Raw genomic sequence first — 24383 nt, forward strand, 5'->3', positions numbered from 1 at the left:
TTGTGGACCAGTGGACAACTACAACAAGTTCAGTTCCTCTGGCTTATTACTAATGTTATACTGTGACCTGAGTGAATGAGAAGCTTCACAGACATGTTGGACAATTGTATGTTTCCAACTTTGTGGGAACAGTTTGGGGAAAGGTCCTTTTCTGTCCGAGCATGACTGTGCCTCAGTGCACCAAGCAAGCCCTATAAAGGCATATGTGAGGTTAGGCAAGTTTGATGTGGAAGAACTTCAATGATCCACACTGAGCCTTGAACTCAACCCCACCCAACACCTTTGGGATGAACTACTGAAGCTCAGAGATTGCAAGCCAGACCCTATCATCCAACAAAAGTTATTTTGGCTCAATTGTCAAAATCCTCACAGACACACTTCAAATCCTTTAGAAATTATAATAGGGGATGTACTAGGCCACCCTAAAAATATGTGCTTTTAGGGAGCCTAAAACTGTGAATGTTGGGAATTAATCTAATTGCTTGAGGTAGACCCTATAATCCAACAAATGTTCTGGATCAATGGGCGAAAATTCCCACAGACACACATTAAAACCTTGTAGAAAGCCTTCTCAGAAGAAAGGAAGCTGTTTTTAGAGATATTAATGTCTATGGAATTAGAATGGCATGTCATAAATGCTCCTGTGTAGGTGCTTAAATACTTTAGTTCACCTAGTACATCTAACTAGCGAATGAATGCCAAAGCAAATAAACTGCTTAATCAATTTGACTTGTTTAAACATGGAGCTATCTGCACTGTCCCAATATTAATTCAGGCTTAAGTGGGGAAAGAACACAGGAAAACAGCTGAAACAAATATCACCACTATATTCCTACTGCTAAGTTAAATCTGCACTTCACTGCAGGGGGTTTAGCTATGCACTCACACAAGCTCCTCTGCCTACGAATCTGTATTAGGGTACTTTCACACTGGCGTTTTAGCTTTCCGTTTGTGAGATTCATTCAGGGCTCTCACACGCGGTCCAAAACGGATCACTTTTGCTCTAATGCATTCTGAATGGAAAAGGATCTGCTTATAATGCATCAGTTTGCCTCCGTTCAGTCACCATTCCGCTCTGGAGGCTGCCTGCAGCATTTTGCTGTCCGTCTGACAAAGCGGAGCCAAACAGATCTGTAAGTCAATGGGGACGGATCCGTTTTTTCTGACACAATCTGGCACAATAGAAAACTGATCCGTCCCCCATTGACTTTCAATGGTGTTCAAGACGGATCCGTCATGGCTATAGAAGACATAATACAACCGGATCCGTTCATGACAGATGCATGAGGTTGTATTATTAGTGATAAGCGGCAGGGGCAATATTCGAATTTGTGATACTTTGCAAATATTTTGTAGAATATTCGTCATATATTTGCGAATTCGAGATTATATTCTTGATTGCGAAAATCATCAATGTATTATTCGCGCAATGCACGCAAAATACCGACGTGGGTCACTTATGCTACATTTTTCAAACTGCTATAAGTTTCCTGAGACTGGAGAAAATGGTTGGCACTGCAGAACATTACAATAGCTTTATATGCAAATAGAGTGTTCCAATATATTTGCGCTTGAGAATTTTCAGCAATTAATGATGCGCATATTTTTTCACAATCCGTGCAACTTGAGACATCACAGCACTATGTCTGTAGCATGTATGTAAGGACAGCAGAACCTATCACACTGCCTAACACCCTGCACTGGAACCTATCAGCTACACTATAGATCAGTCTAACCTACACTGACTATCTCCCACTAACTATAAGTTAACTGTCTAATGTAATACAACAAAGCACAGAGCACAGCAAGGACACTGCTGTATCTTTCATAACTGCAATAAACTTTAGAAAATAGCTGCTGGGGAGGTTCTTATATACTAAGGGGTAGGCAACTTTCCTATTGGTTGCTAGGGATGTTGCTAAGCTGTGACAAAGTCTTCTCATTGGCCCACAAGCTAGAAGAAGGGAGGGATGATCACCTGATGTGTACTGTGTTAAAAAAAAAAAAAAAACTCATATTCATCATTACGAATATATAGCACTATATTCTAAATATTCGTGAATTCTCAAAGTGCTGATATTCGCGATAAAAATTTGCTTTTCGAGTATTCGCGCTCAACACTATGTATTATTGTAACGGAAGTGTTTTTGCAGATCCATGACGGATCCGCAAAAAATTACACAGAGGCACGTCAATATTGGTTGATCCATGACTGGTTCCTACCCTGTGCAATAATGTGAAGCTAAAGATGAATTTTCCCAATCACTAAGTAGAGTTCAGCCTGTGCTTATTTTTCCCCTACATAATGGTGACGTCATTACGAGCAGCAAGTCAGTACATAAACACGTTTGTATAGCTAACCGCAACTGATGGTGTGTAGTAGCAAAGCATCCAGCACTAGTATGTATTCATACCAGATGCTCTTGACCAAGCTTCTAAACAGGATTGTCCACCATGCTTGGTGAGCCATTAGCACCAGGCACAGATCAGGAGAATGGACCCCCAGATCCATCTTCTAATGACGGTATGTAGTGATGCAAAAAGGTGTAGAACAAGTGAGGTTTACCTGTGTTTAGTGATAGTGAATGTGCAGTATTTGTAGGTTTATTTGTTGCTGTTGCTTCAAATTTTTGCAAATGGTAGGAACCAGTCTAGAATCAGTGCCAAGGCTCTACCAATACTGAAGGCTGTTTCAAATTGGCTGACTTGCGAGAAGATAGTGATATTTGATTCAGCTGTTTGTCTTCCCCGGGTCCTTTCCCTATTTGAGCCTGTATTGATAATATAATAGAGCAGACAGCACAATGTTTTAACACATGTTTTTTTTCCTTGATTTGTTTTTTTAAATCATTTTCTTAGGCAGTGTGAATTCAAATATGAGGATAAGTAGAATCTGCCCTTTAAACAATCTCTTGGGCTGTGTTGCAATAGTGGCCCATGCCCACCGCTGTCCTGCTCCTCCAGACGGGCACAGGCGCCTTGTCACTCACCCTGCCTCCTCTGTCCTGACAGTCAGGAACCACTTGCCCTCCACTGCCCACTAGTAGTGGATCCAACTGCTGACGTCCCATGTGTCTTCAATTGCCCCGTAATTAATAAGGGTAGTATGTGTAAATACCCCTATAATCCAATATTTGCAAGGGCCATCGCTAATTTTCAGAGTCAGTCCCTGAAAATTCAGGCTGTTCTGGGCCAAAAGAGGGCAGAGCTTGTGTAAGCCCCACACATGAATGGGTGGGCAGCCTGGTTTGGGTGTTCCCAGGGCAGGGCCTATTTGTCCCTAATTTACCAACTGGAGTGTTGGTAAGTATGCATTCTCATACCTACAGATGTAGCAGGGTTAGCAGTCAAGCTCTTAACTCAAATTTCTTAACTCATTGCGTTATCTTGAGACAAAAGCCATTGAAAAGCAATTGAAGGTGTTTGCTTAACGCATTTAGTTTAGATAACACGTCTCATAAATCATGAGTGTTAACTCTACTACATCCGTATAGGCATTTCCTTACTTTTGACTCTGAATATGTTTTTTATGTATAGTGGTGTCCATGTCACCTACAGCATGTACTGTAGGTGAAACCACAAGTGACCAAGAAACAAGACTAACTAATCATATGTATACCATCAGGAAGAAGAGAATAGATCTCCTTGTACTAATCTCTTTACTGAAGTAGACCATGATAAGAAACATTTGAGATGTTTAGATTATTGACCATATTTCTGGTCAGAAAGAGGGAATGATAGAGCGCTAGAGAAATTTTTGGGACCCTGTATTTTTTTTGTACTTTTACTTACTGTTTCTTTATTGTTGAGGTTTTGCATCTGAGTTGGCGGCCACCAGATTCTCATCCTGGATACAATGCTTTTTTGATCATTGTTGACCTGGAGGCATGGATTATATTTTCATCTCATTATTTGATAGACCATATATTTATTATGCTGTTCCTTATTATCGTACTATTTTATTGCTATTATTTTATTAGCTAGCTCATTTTCTGAGGATTGCATCAATGTTATGAAGAGTAGCACTACCTTTTTGTTTTTACAGCAGGGTACAATGGTGACAGGATAATAATAATAATATTTATTTATATAGTGCAACCATATTCTGCAGCGCTTTACAAATTCATAGGGTTCATGTACAAAACAAAAGTAACTGGTTAATATACAAATTATTGATTTTTTTGATTGGTTGACTAAAATAATAGATGGTGGAGGTTCAGTAGACATCGCTTATCTAGACTTTAGTAAGGTTTTTGATAATGTCCGACCTAGAAGGCTTATCAATAAATTGCAGTCTTTGTGCTTGGACTCCCATATTGTTGAATGGATTAGGCAGTAGCTGAGGGACAGACAACAGAGGGTTGTCGCCAATGAAGTATATTCAGACCAAGGTCTTGTTACCAGTGGGGTACCTCAGGGATCTGTTCTGGGACCCATATTGTTTAATATCTTTATCAGCGAATTTGCAAAAGGCCTCGATGGTAAGGTGTGTCTTTTTGCTGATGACACAAAGATTTGTAACAGGGTTGATGTTCCTGGAGGGATACACCAAATGGAAAAGGATTTAGGAAAACTAGAGGAATGGTCAAATATCTGGCAAGTAAAATTTAATGCACCTGGGGAGTAAAAACCCAAGAGCAGAATATAAAATCAGTGATACAGTCCTAACCTCAGTATCTGAGGACAGGGATTTAAGGGTCATTATTTCAGAAGACTTAAAGGTAGGCAGACAATGTCATAGAGCAGCAGGAAATGCTAGCAGAATGCTTGGGTGTATAGGGAGAGGGATTACCAGTAGAAAGAGGGAGGTGCTCATGCCGCTCTACAGAGCACTAGTGAGACCTCATCTGGAGTATTGTGCTCAGTACTGGAGACCATATCTCCAGAAGGATATTGATACTTTGGAGAGAGTTCAGAGAAGAGCTACTAAACTGGTACATGGATTGCAGGATAAAACTTACCAGGAAAGATTAAAGGACCTTAACATGTATAGCTTGGAAGAAAGAAGAGACAGAGGGGATATGATGGAAACTTTTAAATACATAAAGAGAATTAACAAGGTAAAAGACGAGAGAATATTTAAAAGAAGAAAAACTGCTACAAGAGGACATAGTTTTAAATTAGAGGGGCAAAGGTTTAAAAGTAATATCAGGAAGTATTACTTTACTGAGAGAGTAGTGGATGCATGGAATAGCCTTCCTGCAGAAGTGGTAGCTGCAAATACAGTGAAGGAGTTTAAGCATGCATGGGATAGGCATAAGGCCATCCTTCATATAAGATAGGGCCAGGGGCTATTCATAGTATTCAGTATATTGGGCAGACTAGATGGGCCAAATGGTTCTTATCTGCCGACACATTCTATGTTTCTATGATAAGCCTGCCTGAAAAGATGTGTTTTTACGGCACGTTTGAAGGTGGAGAAGTTGTGAATTGACCTGATATTCTGGAACAGAGTATTCCAGAGAGTAGGTGCAGCTTGAGTAAAGTCTTGAAGACGAGAGTGAGAGGTACGAATTATAGAGGTTATTAATCTTAGGTCGCTAACAGAATGGAGAGCAGGAGTAGGGTGGTAGAGGGAGATGAGGGAGGAGATATATGAAGGTGTAGCACAGTGGAGAGCTTTGTGGGTGAGGGTGAGAAGTTTGAACTGTATTCTGTGGTGGATGGGCAACCAGTGAAGAGACTGGCACAGACTAGTAGCATCAGTGTAGCGGTTGGATGAATAGATGAACCTGGCTGCAGCATTTAGGACAGACTGAAAGGGGAGAGTTTAGTGAGAGGGAGACCGATTAGTAATGCGTTGCAGTAGTTAAGACGAGAATGAATCAAGGCAATAAGAGTTTTTGCCGTTTCCACCATAAGAAAAGGGCGGATTCTGGTGATATTCTTAAGGTGCAGAAGACAAGAGCATGTAAGTGATTGAATATGGGGAACAAAGGAAAGATCAGAGTCAAATGTGGCTCCAAGACAGCGGGCATGTTGCACAGGAATCAATTACTGGTGTTTTGGATTAAAGCAGGGGTGATGTCAGGGGATGAAGTGTATAGTTGGGTGTCGTCAGCATAGAGATGGTATCGAAAGCCAAATCTACTGATAGTCTGTCCGTTGGGAGCTGTATAGAGGGAGAAGAGTAGAGGACCTAGAACTGAGCCCTGGGAACACCAACATCAAGAGGAAGAGGAGAAGAAGAAGAGCCAGCGAATGATACACTAAAGGAGCGGCCAGAGAGAAAGGAAGAGAACCAAGAGAGAGCAGTGTCCTTAAGGTCAATTGAGTGGAGCATGGTGAGGAGGAGTTTATGGTCCATGGTATCAAATGCTGCAGAGAGATCCAGCAGAATCAGTAGATAATAACCATTTCTTTTTGCTGTTAGGAGATCGTTAGACACTTTAGTAAGGGCAGTTTCTGTAGAGGGAAGAGGGCGAAAGGCAGATTGTAAGGGATCAAGAAGAGAGTTTGCAGAGAGATAGCTTATTAACCAAGAGTAGACAAGACGTTCAAAGAGTTTAGAGATGAAGGGGAGGTTAGAAACAGGTCGGTAGTTAGCAGCACAGGTCGGGTCAAGAGATGGTTTCTTTAGTAGTGGGTTTATTGTAAGCCGTGTACTGGGGTGGGCTCCCCAGGATACAGTGAAGTCACGAACATGGAAAGCAACCCCAGCACCAGCTTTTGCCAAAACAGAATTTTACTTAAATATGGCAATAAACACAACCACAAATGCTGGGAACATACAATCAATTTACATACACCCAGCCCGAAGGCTAAGACCCTTGTGCCTGCACAGCACAGCGCCCTCCGATATATGAAGGAGGAAAGTGCAGTAATTTACCTACTGGCGGCCACAACTAAACTGCCACACCTTACCTGTTATTATACTAAAATCAAGAACCACTGTATGGGTGTGTGTTACGGGCGATCATGCGGTGCAGCACAACAGCTTACAGTCTTACCAAGTTCTACAGTATTCCCCCTCCCATAACTGGTCCTGTAGCACGTGCCTTAGTATTCTCCCTGAGCAAGAAAACGCCAGCCTGGCTTGAGTTTCAGAGAATTTTATCAGCTCTCCAATTTGAAATGTCACTTTAGGTTATGGAGTCCTTGAAATGAACAGTAGTAACACTTGTAGCCTGACACAAACAGAAATCCTAACTAACTAACAACAGGACTAGTCTCAGTCTCTAGGCGCCAACACGGTGATGAGATGCGTGCACAATCTTACCGACCCAGTTTGCTTTGCATCTGCTGGTGACTCTGAACAGAACAAAGGTCTCTCCAACAAGCATGCGGTACCGCAGTATATGTTGTTTTGTTCCTCTGCTCTCATCAGTTTTTCTGGAAGCAATCCTCCTTCCTCTGGACAGAATCAGGATCTTGGACATGATCAGCTTAACTTAGCTGCAGCTCTAGTCACTGAAGGATGCTCTCACACCTGGATGCCATCAAATTCTCTGCTCACACAGCTCCTTAGTTTCACCTCTCTCTAAGATGGCTGCTCTCTGCAGACTCATGAATATGGAGATGTGATGGACTGAACCGTCACTGGAGAAGCCTGAGGGCCAGCCTCCTTCCTACGGACTATTGACCCAGAACTATGGAGACCTCCTCAGACCTTTTGGGGTTACAAGGAACTATGAACCACATATTTCCTATTGACCATTAAAGGTGCAGGGTGTGAATTCAGCAACACAAAAAGGGTTAACTCTGCACTGAGACTCCCACTGATTGTGTTAGTGATGGGATTAAAATAGCTGACTCTAGTAGCAGCCGACTTCGAGATAAGTAGATCACCCTATGAAACACTCAGGAGATAATCCCATCACATGTGTCTCCTCTCTCCTTATTCATTTTTTATGGAGGGGGAGACGATGTCTGTTTGCATGTTATTCATGGTTGATTGATTTATGTTGTTAGACTTCTTGAACTGTATATATACTGAGTTCATCTTCAATAAAGTGAGTTCCTGTTTTACCTTAAAGAGAGAGCCTTGTCTCATGTGTGTGGGGATTGCTATACGCTGTATACTCCCCTGGCTATAACCCCTAGCTCTTGTAAGAGCTGTTCCTGTTCCTTGTTCCTGTGGTGGTTACAGTGTCGAGCGGAGTGCTTGGAGCCCTTAGAAAGCACTAGGAGCATCCATCAACGAAGGTACCCAGTCGGGGTGCCAGGAGATCCGTTACATTGGTGGCAAGCAGTGGGTTGGCGTCCTAGTGCGAGGAGAAGCAGCTCGGAGACACCGTTCATGGAGTATATTGAGGGCAATGCTAATATTCGTACAGCGCCCCTGTATACAGCACGATGGAATCAACTAGTCTTCGGTCAGCATTCCATGGCGAGGAGGAGGAGGCAGCCGCGGACTACAGGGATGCAGACAGAAAGGAAGTCTGGTATGATGCCCTAAAAAATGCCCAGCAGTGGCGAGGTGAGAGTCTCCCCAGTTATGAGCAGCGGCTACAGAAGCGTGTGGCGATGCGGATGTGTTTCTTGGGTGAGCAGCCCCTGGATGAGTGGGTAGCAGAGCTCCAGAGCCTGGTATGTAAGGAGCTTTGGCTAGAGGATGCATACCGGGCTTTAAGGTGGCATGTCATTCAGCATTCCCCCTGGACAGCCGAGCACGACTTACCTGAAGGGAAGGATTATGATGGACCTGGGTTACTATGGGAGGCCTTGGAGGAGGACATTAATCTCGGCAGCATAGAGGAGTCTAGGTTTTGGGATATCTACGACTACTGGATGGGCGTGCATGTTTATGCTGACGGATGGGAGGTGAGCAAAGACATGACCCACCTGGTAAAAAGGGAGTGGGAGCTGGAACAGACCTACCAACACCTGCTCAGCTCCGTTTATCCCCAACCTACCCGACAAGCAGAGCCAAATCTGCCCTTCTACAGCTGGGAAGACTTGGCAATGATACAACCTGCTTCTCTACCAACTCCCAAAGTAGGGAACTTCATGGACTGGTTCTGGGAAGACCTCCCGACGCCAGGTAGAGATGGGACCGAAGTCTCTCCACCGGCCCTACAGGGATGCTGGGCAGCCAGCCCAGATCCCAAACTACAGCCAGTGTTACCCGGAGTCCCGACAGTCGGTCTGACTCCCCAGCGGCAGCTTACCTTACAGGGAGAGATGACAACCGGTCTCTCTCCCCAGAGGCAGACAGGATTTCATGTAGAGGAGATTGTCGGTCCCACGTTCCAGCAGCAGCAGGCGGTTAATCCCCAAGCAGCATTACCCGGAGTCTATACAGTCAGTCCCATTCCCCAGCGACCGTGTACGTTACAGAGAGAGGGGACAACTGGTCCCCCTCTCCAGCAGCAGCTATTCAACCGAGTCCTGGGGGTAGTGGAGGAGACGTTTATACCCACTGACCCCCTTCCAGCAAAAGAGCTGGCAACTAGGCAGAGTGCAGTCGGCCTCTGCCCTCCCCTATCCTCTTGTCCAGAGGCTGACTCCCCACCGGCTACCCCAGTGGAAGAGCTGGCATCTGGGCAGAGCACAGTTGGCCTCTGCCCTCCCCTATCCTCTTGTCCAGAGGCTGACTCCCCACAGGCTCCCCAGCGGAAGAGCTGTCCTCTGCTCTCCCCTATCCTCTTGTCCAGAGGCGGACTCTCCACAGGCTACCCCAGCAGAAGAGCTGGCATCTGGGCAGAGCACAGTTGGCCTCTGCCCTCCCCTATCCTCTTGTACAGAGGCTGACTCCCCACAGGCTACCCCAGCGGAAGAGCTGGCATCTGGGCAGAGCACAGTTGGCCTCTGCTCTCCCCTATCCTCTTGTCCAGAGGTGGACTCTCCACAGGCTACCCCAGCGTAAGAACTGGCATCTTGGCAGAGCGCAGTTGGCCTCTGCCTACCAAGTACCCACAGCTCCAAGCTAGAGAACAACAATGAAGCAAGGAGTGGCAGACGCCCACTCAACAGCTGGGGACATACAGAACAGAGCCAGGCCCCAGAGTTCAACAGGACCAGTGTTTGTTTATGGGTGGTGTGGGGATCCGCTCTGGTAGGCAGTGGTAGCGAGTGCAGTATAGAGGCAACACAGACCGGTCTTGGTGTAAAACACAATGCTTTTTTTTTTTTACACGGTGCATACAAGTGAAAGACGGTGCAGTTCATAGGGAGGGTGGTCACACACAACAGCAAAATAATAGTTCCAACACAGCAAGTCCCTGCTGCAGGTTACTTGAGGCTTGTTTTCGTCACTTAAAGCAAAGTCTATTTAAAGCCAGGAGTAATGTCACCTTTTTCTTCTTGGTGAAGTAAGTCCATGGGTCCAGCTTCTAGCCACGGAACATGGACCCCTCTTGGCTTCAGCTGCGGGTTCCCACACACTCCTTTACAGGCCTCAGCACACAGCCCAGCTCACCTTCACTTCTCACTCTCACAGCCAGAGAACAAAGAAGCTCCACATTGCGCACCACACCCTTGTTGCTGGTCGGGTTTTAACCCTTCCCTGCAAAACTTGGCCTGGACCGTGGGGAGACAGGCACCCGCCCGCATATCTCCCTGCTCCCAGTAAGAGCCGGCCCGGATCCGCTGTGTTAACAGCATAACCGCTGCAAAATGCACTTTTCCGGCTCTTACTCCACCGGGGTCAGGACCCCCGGTGGCACGTACCTCCCGTCTACCACCACCCCAGATACTCTCCTACATATCCCACCCCTTTTGTTCAACCCTGAAGGGTTACACACCCTGTTCAATCCTGAGAGGTTGGACACATGTACAACAGTGTACCAGGGACAGGACATAGGCATTCCCCTGTAAGCGGCATGCCCTGTTTTCGACACTGAACTTAAAATTCTGGAGGGGCAAGAACCATCTGGTGACCCGGGCACTCCCCTCCTTGGCCTGGCTCATCCCCTGGAGAGGGGAATGGTCAGTCACCAGACGGAACCTTCTCCCTAACAGATAGTACCTAAGGGACTCGAGGGCCCACTTAATGGCCAGGAATTCTCTCTCTACCATGCTGTACCTGGTTTCCACTGGGGTGAGTTTGCGACTCAGGAAGACAATGGGGTGTTCTTCCCCAATGATTTTCTGAGAGAGTACTGCTCCTAGGCCCACTCCAGAGGCGTCCGTCTGAGCGACAAATTCCTGTGTGAAGTCGGGTGTCACCAAAACCGGGGACCCAAACAGAGCCGACTTCAAACGGGACAACGCCTCTTCCGCCTGCTCATCCCAGCGGACCATCACCATCTTCCTCTCATTTAAAAGTCTTGTGTCATGCCCCACTCTGACGATGTGCGGAGGTCGGCCAGGATAGCAGCACGAGTTTAGTATTTGTTTTGGTGCCGTGCTGGATCCGCCATACTGTGACTGCCATTGCTCAGCGCTTTTGTGATGGCGTCAATTGATGCACTGGTTGACCGCATGCAGGGTTTATCCCTAGAGGTTGCGGATCTGCGTAGTTCGGTCACACAGTGTCAGAGGGTTCTGGCATCAGGTACAGGTCAAATTGTTGGGGAGCCTAAAGGCGCTCTTACCGAGAAATTTACACTGGGTACGGATGATTTTTTCCACTACAAAGAGTCATGCAATTTGTAATTTTGATTGCGTCCATTTTCGTCAGGTAATGAAGTTCAGAGGGTTGGTATCATCATGTCTTTGCTTAAAGGGGACGCGCAATCCTGGGCTTTTTATCTGCCGCCCGGTTCTCTGGCCCTCCGGTCGGTGGAGGAATTTTTCAAAGCCCTGGGATTGATTTACGATGACCCAGATCGAGTCTCGATGGCAGAATCAAAATTACGTAACTTACTAAAGGGTAAACATACTGCTGAGGTTTACTGCACAGAGTTTAGGAGGTGGGCTACTGAGTCGGGGTGGAACGACCCCGCGTTATGTAGTCAGTTTTGTCAGGGGTTATCTGAAAGGTTGAAAGATGCCCTGGCTTTTCATGAATACCCAGATACTTTGGAGAATGCAATGTCTTTGGCTATACGTTTGGATAGACGTATCAGAGAGAGGTGTAAGGGTCCCTCCGTGCAGGGGATTCCTCCCGCGTGTGGTTTTGTTTCACCAGCTGCCCAGGGTGATATTGTTTGTTACTCTGGGGTAGGGGAGGAACCCATGCAGCTAGGTCAGATATCTTGCCATTCTGATAGTAGAGAATTTCGAAAAGTGCACAATCTATGTTACTATTGTGGGAAGAGGGGTCATTTTATTTTTTCTTGTCCTTATGTTAAACCACAGGTGGAAGAGAAAAAGAAAAAAGAAAAAAAAAATCCCCTCACACTTGGTAGTATGAATGGTGGGGTGGAGCAGACGGGTATGCAAGCTCCCCGCAGTTCCCGTTTTCTCCTTTCAGCTATGGTGGCGCTAGAGTCTGGAAATGTGTTTTTTGATGTTTTCCTTGATTGTGGTGCTGGGGTAAACCTAATTGACTTTCTTTTTCTTCAAGACCTAGGACTAAGTACTTGCACGTTAGAGAACGAGATTCGTGTTTTTGCAATTGATTCTTCCCCTCTTTCTCAAAGGAGCCTTACTCACATTGTTCATGGTATTCATTTAAGGGTGGGTGATTCACATGCTGAAATTATTTCTTGTTTTGTCATGAAGGATTTGCCAGCTCCAATAGTTTTGGGGTTGCCATGGTTGTCTAGACATAACCCAATTATAGACTGGCAAGCGAGACAAATCATTGCTTGGAGCAAGTTTTGTTCGGATAATTGTCTTGTCACATCTATCTCTGATGTGTCCATTACGGCCTTGCCTCAGTATCTCTCAGATTTTTCGGATGTCTTTTCGGAGGGTGGGGCTCAGGAATTGCCCCCTTATCGAGACTATAATTGTCCAGTGAATCTCATTCCGGGGGCTAAGTTGCCTAAGTCTCGGCTTTACAACCTCTCTCAACCCGAGAGAGAGGTCATGCGAAAGTATGTCGCCGAGAGTTTGGCAAAGGGTCATATTAGACCATCTAAGTCTCCAGTGGCAGTAGGTTTGTTCTTCGTGAAGAAGAAAGATGGATCACTGAGACCGTGTTTGGATTTCCGGGAGTTGAACCGTATTACAGTCCGGGATCCATATCCCCTGCCTTTGATCTCTGATCTTTTTGATCAGATTGTTGGAGCCAAGGTGTTCTCCAAGTTGGATTTGAGAGGAGCATACAATCTGATCAGGATCAAGGAGGGGGATGAGTGGAAAACGGCCTTCAATACGCACGAGGGTCATTTTGAGAACCTGGTAATGCCTTTTGGGTTGACGAATGCGCCAGCAGTATTTCAGCGATTCGTCAATGACATTTTTCATCACTTGGTGGGGAGGTTCATAGTAGTATACCTAGATGACATTTTAATTTATTCTCCTGATCTGAAGACCCATCAGGATCATGTGAGACAGGTTTTGACGATCCTTCGGGAGAATAAGTTATATGCCAAATTGTAGAAATGTTTGTTTGCGGTGCAAGAGCTTCCGTTCTTGGGATACATGCTTTCTGATTCCGGTTTTCGTATGGACCCCGAAAAGGTCTGGGCGGTTCTGGAGTGGGACCGACCGGAGAAATCGAACGCTTTGATGCGGTTCTTGGGGTTTACGAATTAATTTTAGAAAATTTATTTCGAATTATTCCACCCTAGTCAAACCTCTTACTGATATGACCAAGAAGGGCGCCGATGTCTTTGTCTGGTCAGATGAGGCATTGCAGGCCTTTTCGGCTATTAAGGAGCGTTTTGCGTCTGCTCCCATTCTGGTGCAGCCGGATGTGTCTCAGCCATTCGTGGTGGAGGTTGATGCACAGAGGTGGGGGTTGGGGCAGTGCTGTCACAGGGTTCTTCTCCTGGCAAGTGGGTCCCGTGTGCCTTCTTCTCCAAGAAGCTCTCGGTCGACGAGAGGAATTATGATGTTGGAGATAGGGAGTTGTTGGCTATCAAGTTGGCCTTTGAGGAATGGTGTCACTGGTTTGAGGGGGCGTCTCACCCCCTTACGGTGTATACAGACCATAAGAATTTGGCTTACCTGCAATCTGCCAAGCGTCTGAACCCTAGGCAGGCCAGAGGGTCACTGTTTTTTGCCAGGTTCAATTTCGTGGTTACCTTTCGCCCAGGGGTCAAGAACGTCAAGGCAGATGCCTTGTCTCGCAGCTTCCCTGGGGGAGGTGATTCATAAGATCTAGCGCCGATTTTGGCGGATGGGGTGGTGGTCTCCGCTCTGTACCCTGAATTGGAGATGGAGGTGTTGGGAGCTCAGGAGGGGGCTCCTGGTTCTTGTCCCTCAGGGAGGTTGTTTGTTCCTGAGGGCCTACGATACAAGGTGTTCAAGGAACATCACGATACTGTTCTCGCTGGACATCCTGGTGGTAATTCCACCTGTGATCTGGTGTCCCGGAGGTTCTGGTGGCGAGGGTTACGTAAGAGGATTGAGAATTATGTGACAGCTTGTGAAACCTGCGCTCGGTCAAAGGTTGCTCATACTCGACCGCCTGGTTCACTTCTTCCATTGTCTATTCCATCTCGTCCTTGGACGCATTTGTCCATGGACTTTATTACGGACCTGCCGAGTTCCTCCGGGAGAACAGTGATTTTGGTGGTAGTCGATCGTTTCAGTAAAATGGCTCACTTTATACCACTAACGAGTCTTCCTAACGCTAAGACTCTTGCGCAGATTTTTGTGGATAATATTGTGAAATGGCACGGTATTCCTTCGGATGTGGTCTCTGATAGGGGCACGCAGTTTGTCTCCAGGTTTTGGAGGGCGTTCTACTCTCGGCTTGGCATTCAACTTTCATTCTCGTCGGCTTTTCATCCGCAGTCGAATGGTCAGACGGAGCGTACCAATCAAAACCTGGAGACCTACTTGAGGTGCTTTGTGGCTGAGAATCAGGAGGACTGGTCCTCATTCTTGTCCTTAGTAGAATTCGCAATGAATAACCATAGGCAGGAGTCCACGGGTAAGTCAGCATTTTTTGGCACATACGGTTTCCATCCTCAGTTTGGTACCTTTTCTTGGTCTGGTTCCTCCGGGATGCCAGAGGAGGAGAGATTCTCTTCTGCCTTGTCCTCTATCTGGCGGAGGATTCAAGGGAATTTGGAGAGGATGGGTGAGAGGTATAAATGAATGGCTGACAGGAGACGTGTGACTGGTCCGGACCTGTGTGTGGGTGATCTGGTGTGGTTGTCCACTAAGAATATCAAGTTGAGAGTGCCATCTTGGAAATTGGGTCCAAGATTTGTTGGTCCGTATAAAATTTCTGCGGTGATCAATCCTGTGGCGTTTCAGCTGGATCTTCCTCAGACTTGGAGGATCCATGATGTCTTTCACAGGTCTTTACTAAAAAAATATGTTAAACCGGTGGTACCATCGCCATTGCCTCCTCCTCCTGTTCTAGTCGAGGGAAACTTGGAGTTCGAGATCTCCAGGATTCTCGACTCAAGAGTTCTTCGGGGTTTCCTCCAGTACCTGGTACACTGGAGGGGATACGGTCCTGAGGAGAGGATGTGGGTTCCAGCGTCAGATGTCAACGCCAGCCGACTGGTGAGGGTCTTTCATAGGTCCCATCCGGATAAGGTTGGTCCGGGGTGTCCGGAGGTCACCCGTAGAAGGGGGGGTACTGTCATGCCCCACTCTGACGATGTGCGGAGGTCGGCCAGGATAGCAGCACGAGTTTAGAATTTGTTTTGGTGCTGGATCCGCCTCTCATCAGGTGCACTGGGTGGCGTCATTAGTTTAAATGTCCTCCAGCTAAGTGCTCTGAGTGGATTATACTGATCATTGTGGTCTGGGAAGCTTGGAGGGAAGGTTGGCTGTCAGTTCCTGCTCTCAAAGATAAGTGTCATTTCTAGTTTGGTTGTTTGTGTCATCTATCCCATCCAGGTTCTGTGCGAGCAGGCTGCTCCTATTTCCCCACTTCACCATCTCAGGGAATTCAGGGTTTTGTCAGCCCAGGCTGGAGGACACAGCACACCTACCTTAAAGGTCTGCATGTGGGCTGAGCAGTGCAGGGAAAGAGGTCAGGGATAAGCTAGGAGATGACCCTTCCCCTGTCTCTCGTCCAGAGCCTGGTTGGTGCGTTATCTGTTAGACTGAGTGCACGTCCGCCATGACATCTTGTCAACGGGGCCGCTAATGTGGCAAAGTTGGGGATAAAGCGCATGTAATATCCTATCATCCCTAGGAACAAACGTACTTGCTTGGTGGTAAGAGGTCTGGGCCAGCTCTTGATCGCCTCAACCTTGTCTACCTGAGGTTTGACGTATCCCAGGTACCGGACCTCCTCGAACCCGATGGAACACTTTTTTGGTTTGGCCGTCAGTCCGGCTTTTCTAAGTGAATCGACTACGCCCTGTACCTTGGGCAGGTGACTCTCCCAGTCCTGGCTAAACACGATGATGTCGTCCAGATATGCCGAAGCATATGGACGATGGGGCCGTAGGATGACGCACATCAATCGCTGGAAGGTGGCTGGAGCGCCATGTAGGCCAAAGGGCAAAACTTGGTACTGAAATAACCCCTCGGGGGGGACAAAGGCAGTCTTCTCCTTTGACGCCTCCATGAGAGGCACCTGCCAATATCCTTTTGTGAGGTTGAGGACCAAGAAATAGCAAGCCTTCCCTAGCCGTTCTATGAGCTCGTCTACCCAGGGCATGGGGTAGGCATCAAATTTCGACACTTCGTTGAGCTTTCTAAAGTCATTGCAGAAGCGCAGAGTACAGTCAGGTTTTGGGATGAGGACTATGGGGCTGGCCCACTCTCTCCTTGACTCCTCAATAACCCCTAACCTCAACATGGACCTTACTTCTTCTGAAATGACACGATACGGCTTTAACCGTACACTGACGTGGGGCTCGGTGACAATGTCATGTCGGACTACCGAAGTTCGACCAGGAAGCTCAGAGAACACGTCCCTATTTCGACTCACCAACTCTTTGGCTTCCTGAGCTTGTTTGGTCGACAGACCACCCGCTATCTTTACCGCGGAGGTGCCCTCCGGGACCTCGGGTGGAGATGGGATCTTCCTCGCAGACAAGACAGTGCTTGGGCCGTCCCCAACGAGACACTCCCTATCTCTCCACGATTTCAGTAAATTTACATGATATACCTGTTCTGGCTTCCGCCAACCTGGCTGGGATATCTTGTAATTCACTCACCCTACCTTCTCTTTCACCTCGTAGGGACCTTGCCACCGTGCCAAAAACTTACTGTCAATGGTGGGGACTAGCACCAGTACCCGGTCACCCGGTGTCCGGACCTGGGCACTCTGGTTGTATACCCGGCTCTGTGCCAGTTGGGCGGCCTCCATGTGTTCCCGGACGATTGGTAGGACTGTCTCTATTACGGTCCTGCATCTTTTCTATATGCTCTATAATACTCTTGTGTGGGGTGGGCTGTTGCTCCCACATCTCTTTAGCGATGTGCAGCAACCCTCTTGGACGACGACCGTATAATAGCTCGAAGGGCGAGAATCCCGTAGATGCCTGGGGCACTTCTCGCACTGCGAACAATACATACGGCAGCAACAGATCCCAATCCTTTCAGTCTTTGGCTATGGTTCTTTTGAGCATAGTTTTTAGGGTTTTGTTAAAACACTCCACTAGTCCGTCGGTTTGAGGATGGTATACGGACGTATGTAACCGTTAAACCCCTAAAATCTTGCAGAGCTCCCTCGTCACCTTAGACATGAAGGGGGTTCCCTGGTCGGTCAGGATCTCTTTCGGAATCCCCACCCTTGCGAACATACCCATGAGTTCTTTAGCTATGAGCTTAGCCGAAGTATGATGTAGCGGGATCGCTTCAGGATATCTGGTGGCATAGTCTAGGACCACCAAGATATGCTGGTGCCCTCTGGCCGACTTGTTTATGGGGCCTACCAGATCCATCCCTATTCTTTCGAAGGGGACCTCGATGATGGGCATGGGTACTAGAGGACTGTGATAGTGGGGCTGGGGGCTCGTCATCTGACACACTAGACAGGATTTGCAAAACCTTTTGACCTCCTCATAAACCCCCGGGCCAATAGAACCTTTGCAGAATCCGCTCTTGTTTTTTTTTTTACACCCAAATGTCCTCCCAGCAGGTGGGCCAAGTCCAGTACCACACGGCGGTATGGCTGGGGTACCACCAGCTGCTCCACTACCTCCTGCTGCACTTTGTCCACCCTGTACAGCAGGTCCTGGTTAAAATCCAGATGGGGAAACACTGAGTCGGCCCCTGGATGCTGAGCCACCCCATTTACCTCGCCCGCAATAATGTCGGATCCTGGAGCTGGGCGGTCCCGAAACTTGTCACGGGATACCTCCAGGTCCGGGATGGGCGGGGTTTGCACGGATTCGCCTGCCAACACCTCTAGGGGAACCCTATCGGGATGACACTCTACAGGTGATGTGTTGACCCCTACGGCTGATATCCCCGCATCGGGATCTTCGGGCACTTGGCCAGATTGTCGTCTGGCCCTAAGAGTACGGCATACATATTAGGACATCGATGTCCTAATATGTATGCCGTATAAGAGAAGGCATATCGCTCTTCCATAGAGTCCAGAACAAAGGAAAATCTCTTTCCAGTATGGTGGCATAAGGGATTTGGCGTCCCACTCCGACGACATGCTGCACCTCTTGGCCCAACACAGACATGGTAACCCTGGCAGTGGGGTACTCCCGGCGGTCCCCATGGATACAGACAATGGACAGGGTTTGCTTCTCTGCGAGTGTCTCAGACACTAAGGACTCATGCACTAGGGTTACCAGGCTCCAAGAGTCCAGCAAAGCATTAATCGGATGCCCATCGACCAAGACTTGGCACAGAGGCGGCATATCGGCGGCCGGCCGGGCATCCGCAGTACATACAGGCCGGGCAAAGAAAGAGGACCGGCGAGCGAACCCGCAGTCCATGGGTTCAGGTGTTTGAGGACAGTTCGCTGCCCTATGTCCCAGGCCATGGCAGTGCAAACATTGGATCCCCGTGGTCCGTCACCGGTCTCTCTTCCCCGGAGTAGGACTAGCCTCCCCCCCCCTTTGTGGTTGGGTCCCTTTTTCCAGATCTCTAGCCTGAGAGGGACCCTGACGGGTTTTCCGTGCCTGCGTTGAGTCCCGCACCAAATCCTGGGTCGCCACATACCTCTCGACTAGGCTTACTAACTGATCCAGGTTGCCGGGGTCTCCCTGACCAACCCAGCGCTGTATGGCCCGTGGCAGTGTCCGCACTAAACTGGTCCATGACCACTCGCTCGACCATTTGGGAGGGGCTCAAAGTTTCCAGCTGGAGCCACTTCCTCGCCAGATGTACCAGGTCATATGCCTGAGACCGGACGGGTCTGGACTCAGAAAACGCCCACCGATGTACTCTCTGCGCTCGCACATAGGTAGTAACCCCCAAGCGCGCCATCACCTCAGCCTTCAGCTTCCCATAGTTCTGGGCATCCTCCCTGCTGAGGTCGAAGTACGCTTTTTGGGCGTCTCCGACTAGGAATGGCACCACCACTTCAGCCCACTGTCCCGACGGTAAGTTCTCCAGTTCCGCGGTCCTCTCGAACACTTCAGGAAGGCCTCTTCATCGTCCTCCAGAGCCATTTTCCTTAATGCTGAACGGACTTTATCCCTGGGAGCCGACGGCGATGGAATCACTGCCGGTGGGGTCTCTCGCTGGGACACACGCAGAGCCTCTTGCATAAGCGCCATTTGTTGTACCAGCAAACTGTTTGTTGCTGTTGTGCATTGCTCTGCACCAACTGCTTAACCAGCTCCTCCATTTTGTCCCAGATGACCAAGCTGGCTGGTTTAATGTATGATATGCAGCCGTGCACCAACCGGATAAATATTCTTGGCCAGCCTCACTGCAGTATGCCCACTGCAAGCCACTAATTGTGGGGATCCGCTCTGGTAGGCAGTGGTAGCGAGTGCAGTATAGAGGCAACACAGACCGGTCTTGGTGTAAAACACGATGCTTTGTTTATTCACACGGTGCATACAAGTGAATAAGGGTGCAGTTCACAGGGAGGGTGGTCACACACAACAGCAAAATAATAGTTCAAACACAGCAAATCCCTGCTGCAGGTTACTTGAGGCCTGTTTCCGTCACTTAAAGCAAAGTCTATTTAAAGCCAGGAGTAATGTCACCTTTTTCTCCTTGGTGAAGTAAGTCCCTGGGTCCAGCTTCTAGCCTCGGAACACGGATCCCTCTTGGCTTCAGCTGCCGGTTCCCGCACACTCCTTTACAGGCCTCAGCACACAGCCCAGCTCACCTTCACTTCTCACTTTCACAGCCAGAGAACAAAGAAGCTCCACATTGCGCACCACACCCTTGTTGCTGTTCGGGTTTTAATCCTTCCCTGCAAAACCTGGCCTGGACCGTGGGGGGACAGGCAACCACCTGTATATCTGCCTGCTCCCAGTAAGAGCCGGCCCGGATAGGCTGTGTTAACAGCATAACCGCTGCAAAATGCACTTTTCCGGCTCTTACTCCACCGGGGCCAGGACCCCCGGTGCCCGACAGTAGGTCAGGTACCTGGTTAGTCTACTGTTGGGGGGGGGAGAAATGTGACGGACTAAACCGTCACTGGGGCTGCTGGAGAAGCCTGAGGGCCAGCCTTTTTTCTATGGACTATGGATCCAGAACTATGGAGACCCCCTCAGACCTTTTGGGGTTACAAGCAACTATGAACCCTGAGTTATGTGTGGAATTTATAGGCCACATATTTCCTATTTCCCAGGTGCAGGGTGTGAATTTAGCAACACAAAAAGGTTAACTCTGCACTGAGACGCCCACTGATTGTGTTAGTGATTGGATTAAGATAGGTGACTCTAGGAGCAGCCGACTCCTAGATGAGTAGATCACCCTATGATACACTCAGGAGATAATCCCATCACATGTGTCTCCTCTCTCCCTGAAGATGTCTGTTTGCATGTTGTTCATGGTTGATTGATTTATGTTGTTAGACTTCTTGAACTGTATATATACTGAGTTGATCTTCAATAAAGTGAGTATCTGTTTTACCTTCAAGAGGGAGCCTTCTCTCATGTGTGTGGGGATTGCTATACGCTGTATACTTCCCTGGCTATAACCCCTAGCTCTTGTAAGAGCTGTTCCTGATCCTTGTTCCTGTGGTAGTTACGGTGTCAAGCAGAGTGCTTGGAGCCCTCGGAAAGCACTAGGAGCATCCATAAACAGAGGTACCCAGTCGGGGTGCCAGGAGATCAGTTACAGGAGATATATGTGCAGTCTGTAGCTGTGTTTAGGAAATAGCGGCATCTTGTGGCCAAACAGCAGAATGTCAGTCCAGAACATTTAAGGCGGGAGGCTATTATTTTAGCAAACAGCTTAAGGTCCGCATTCAACAGGGAGATTGATCTGAAATTCTCGGGCGCATCAAGAGTCTTGCCTGGCTTAGGTAAAGTAACTACCATGGCTGTTAACATCTCAGGTGGGATATCTCCAGTAGTCAAGAATGCGTTGTACAACTTAGTCAAGTGGGGAAGCAATGTGCTTTGGAATGTTTTATAGTACTCCACTGGGAGTCCGTCTGGTCCTGGGGCTTTATTAGATGGGGTAGTCTTAACCGCAGTGAGAATTTCTGCAGCGGTAATTGGTCTGATCAGAACACTTAGATCATCTGAAGACACTGTGGGGAGCTTAAGAGAAGCTAGATATGCCGAGATTGACTCAACAGACGGCTGGGTGGGCACTTAAGCAGGTAAGTATTCATTCTCCACTGAGGACTTGGGAGATTAGGGAGACCATCTTCAATAACAATACTCACTGGGGCGTGGTCTGACCACGTCGCTCCCCCAATGTCAGACCTTGTGACCCTATGCAGAAGGCCTTTGGACACTAAAATGTAATCGATACGAGATTGAGATAAATGTGCGGTAGATATAAAAGTATAGTCTCGCTCATCACTGTGCTGATACCTCCATATATCATGGAAGGCGGACTCATACAGAGTCGTCTGTAACTCTGCGCGGCGGCATCTCTGCGCGGATTTGCAATCTAACTCGATATTAATCGGGATGTTGAAATCTCCACCCACTATCACCTCCCCTTCTGCCATTTTCTCCACTTTGTTGAAAAACCTCCTACAGAAGGCCACCTGTCCGACATTGGGGGCGTACACTGAAACCAACGTGAATGGTTTACCATCTAACGTACATATTAAAATAATATATCTCCCTGCTGAATCCTTTACACATTTCTTCAGGGAGAAGGTGATCGTAGATTTTATTCCAATGAATACCCCTGCTTTCCTCTTCTTTTTAGTATGGGAGTGATGAATCACAGGGAAGTTTTTGTGTTTACATCTAAAAGCATCCTTCTCCATCAGGTGCGACTCTTGAATAAAGAGCACATCGCACTTAGCCTTAAGGGCTTCAGACCAGAGCTGCGTACGCCGAAATTGAGTATTTAGCCCCCGTACATTGAGAGAGAAGATTTTTACCCCCATAATTTACACATGTAATTACCCTTCAACACGCATTGCCCTACTGCATCGTAAAAGCTCCAGAAAGCTAGAACACACATAGCACATAGTAAACATGTAGTACTCACAGGAACCAACCAAAAAATTAAACGAAATACATTGAAAAGAAAAAGAAAAGTTAAATGCAATTGTAGCATGGTCAGCAAGGCTTAACTAGCCCGACCAAGTAATAAACGGTCAAGGGACCAAACAGAGAAAGTCCAGGTGGGGCAGAGAACCAAGCTCCCTGCCACCAATGAGTGCAGTCAAACACACGACTACTCCCAACACCGGAGTAAACTCACGCATCAGGCGACGTCCCAGTCCGAAGGAATCTTGTCTGGCCGTGGGGCGGTTCCTTTTGCCTGATGAGAATCTTCGGTGATGAGGCCCCATTCGATTAGATGCCGATTCGCCACTTGAGGTGAGTTGAAAATCTGCAGACCTCCATTATAGGTGACCAGAAGCTTCACTGGGAACCCCCAGCGGTATCTTATTTGCTTTTGCCTTAACAATGCGGTGACCGGGGCAAATTCTCTCCTTTTCGCAAGGGTAGCTGCAGAAAGATCCATGTAGACCGCTATGCCGGTAAACTCCTCCGTTGGGTCGGATTTTGCCGCAAGACCCTTAGGAACGCTTCTTTGATGGTATAGAAGTGAATCCGGGCAATACCATCACGGGGGAGAGATGAATCAAGCCCCTTAGGCTTAGGCACCCTGTGGATGCGATCAATTATTAAGTCCCTTTCCGTGGACTCAGGAAGCGCTGCTTTAATCAGTTGTTGCAGGAGGTGTTCCAGCTCATTTGCCTCGACAGACTCTGGGATCCCGCAGATTCTAACGTTATTCCGCCTATGTCTGTCCTCCAGGTCTTGCAGTTTGGCTGTAAGTTTAGCGATATCATCCTCCATAGCCTCATGGGCATCGATAAGGGTGTTATGGGATGCAGCGAACTCGGCCATTTTGACCTCCAAGTGGGACTTGGAGGTCAAATGCTTTGAATATCTTTTCGAAGGTCCTTCAAGAGCCCCAGCATGTCCTCTTTCATAGAGGAGCACAGATTATCCAACATGGAACGCATAATGTCCGCTGTGAGCTGAGTAGGTTCGAAGGTTTCCCGCTCAGTCCTGCGTCTATCAGCAGAGCCGCGCGTAGATGGCAATGGCGTTCCCGCTGGTGAGGCCGACGTACATGCCGGAGGTGGAGTCCCTTTCTGGCCGGGCTCTACTGGAGTCATTTTGCCGAAGAATTCGGTCAATTTTGCTGGAGCAGGGCGCCTTCTGACCTTCCCCATGTCTGCAGCACCTTGTGGAGCCTCAATATGCTGCGGTAGATTGCAGGAGTAATAGCGCTATGCGACCGGCGCCATCAGCGTGCAGGCCACGCCCCGTGCCCCCAGTATTTATAATGCCCCCTTCAGTGCCCCCTGTCGTTATATTAGTCCCTCAACCATACAGTTCCATGTAAATAACATCACACCATCTCTCCAGCCCCCTCCAATATAAAGTCCTATGTAAATAACATCCCTCTCTATCTATAGCCCCCTCCAAAATACAGTCCCATATAAATAACATAGCATCCTCCCCAGTCACCTCCAACATGCAATCCCATGTAAACATCACCCCCTCAACAAATATGTAAATAACATCCTTCCCTCCTGTCACGATCACTCCCTTCTACAGCCATCATCAACATACAGTCCCATGTAAATAACATGACCTTCTCCCCAAGCCACCTCCAACACACAGTTCCATGTAAATAACTTCCCTACCTTCAGCCCTAACATACAGTCCCAGTTAAATAACCACATCTCCTAGCATTGCTCTTCCTCTCCCTTCACTTACCTCTCCTCATGTAGCAGACATCACCACAGCTTCTTCTCCTCTTCACTGCCGTCGCCTCCTGCACTGGTCACATGATGATGACATCATCCCAGGTCCTTCTCAACCACTGCCTGTTTTGCTGGTTACATGACCTGTGATGTCATCACAGGTTCTTCAGATCTTCCAGTG

Source organism: Bufo gargarizans, chromosome 7 (genome assembly GCF_014858855.1).
Source record: "Bufo gargarizans isolate SCDJY-AF-19 chromosome 7, ASM1485885v1, whole genome shotgun sequence".
Taxonomy (NCBI): Eukaryota; Metazoa; Chordata; class Amphibia; order Anura; family Bufonidae; genus Bufo; species Bufo gargarizans.